The sequence below is a fragment of the Arachis ipaensis genome, chromosome B10 (assembly GCF_000816755.2).
Source record: "Arachis ipaensis cultivar K30076 chromosome B10, Araip1.1, whole genome shotgun sequence".
Taxonomy (NCBI): domain Eukaryota; kingdom Viridiplantae; phylum Streptophyta; class Magnoliopsida; order Fabales; family Fabaceae; genus Arachis; species Arachis ipaensis.
The window spans coordinates 3,262,207-3,264,014 of record NC_029794.2 but is presented as its reverse complement, the minus strand read 5'-3'; positions in this window follow the sequence as shown (position 1 = coordinate 3,264,014).

Here is a 1,808-nt window from a genome sequence, read left to right as displayed (position 1 = left end):
AGGTAACTATCACATTTTAAAAGATTATTAATTATTAACATGGAGCTAATTTTTTAATTTTATTTGATATAATAAAATTTAAATTTTAAATTTTACCTATATTTTTGTAAAATTTAAAGAGATCTACCTATGTTTTTACAAAAATTTCAAATGTTCAAGTTGTAGTCATCTCCTTTAAAATTGCAGACGACGGTGGATCTGAAGTGTTGAAAAATGTTATTACACCAATCAAACGACTATTCTCGGAGTCCGAAGATTCGGAGGCAGAAGAAGATACTTCAACTTACAAGATGATCAAGATTGAGAATAAAAATTGAGAATTTGAATAGGCATATTTTAGAATCCCATTTTTAAGTCTATCTAATAGAATAATACTAAACATATATTTGTTTTGGTGAAAATATTATTTGTTCTTAAGTTGTTATTTTTTTTATTTTTTTTAATTTTTATGTTTTGAATTTAGAATTTTTTTTAATATAAGTTAATTTTATTTGCTTATTATTTGTGATTTTTTTTTTTCAATTCATACCGGTCATGTTTTGTTAATTTTTAATTTAGTATTTGATATCATATAATATGAAATATTGTTGATATAATTAAGTTAGTTATTAATTTTTAATGTGTAATTATTTAAAAAAACATAATTCTAATTTCTAATTTAAACACTTTGTTTAAATTTTTAAATACGCTTTCTTAAGTTGTTAGTTTTAGATATTTACATAATTTATAAGAAAATTTGTTAACTACAAAATATTAGATTAAATTAAATAAAATTACTTATTTTCTTAAAATGTGAGATTATTTATACTATTTAAAAAAATTAATATATATTTTTCTATACTTATTTTTTTTCTATCGTTCCTAAAAAATTGAACCAATTTAGTAGTTCGAAAAAAATGGAAAATTTTTTGTTGGTGTGACGTTAATACATTGAACTTGAAAAGTACTTACTTAGGTTTCGTTATTAGAAATTTTTAAAACTTTGTTTATAAATTATAAGTTATTTGCTTAGGTGGTTATTTTTTAAATTTTAAGTTATTTTGTTTAAGTTATTATTTTTTACAATTTAAGTTATTTGGTTAGGTTTAGTTTTTAAATTTTTAAATACGCTTTCTTAAGTTGTTAGTTTTAGATATTTACATAATTTATAAGATTATTAATTTTTAAATTGTAATTAATTTTTTATTTTTATTGACAAATAATATGATAGATACAATTTATGATGAAACTAAAACAATTATTTCTAATTTCTATTTTCTTATTAGATTAAAAGAGTTTTATATTTTAAAATAATATTAAATTTCAATTTTTTTCATGCCATTATTTTGAAAGGGGTGTAAAATAAAAATATTAATTAATTAATTAATTTAATGATAAGATCAGAAGTGATATATACAAGGGGTTAGGATTCAAGACAGAGTTATTAAGGATGAAATATGTGCTTCCAAAGCAAATAAATGTGTCAATCTAGCTATCCACGTATTTCACATGTTACATGAAATACATGTTTAATAATTATCAAGATACTCTAGCAATTTGTAAGAAATATATGGATATCTAGATCTCTTTATCACAATGACATGTAACTCAAGTTGGCAAGAGATTGGTAGAATTAATAATCCAAAGAACTTAAAGGTTGAAGACCGACCAGATATATTATGTAGAGTGTTTAAAATTAAGCTTGATATGATAACCTTTGATCTTAAGCAAGGGATTACATTCAAAGTGTTAGATGCAGGTATTGATCATCATTTAACCTTATTTTTAGAAAAAAAAATTTGTTAAATTATTTGCACAATTATATATAT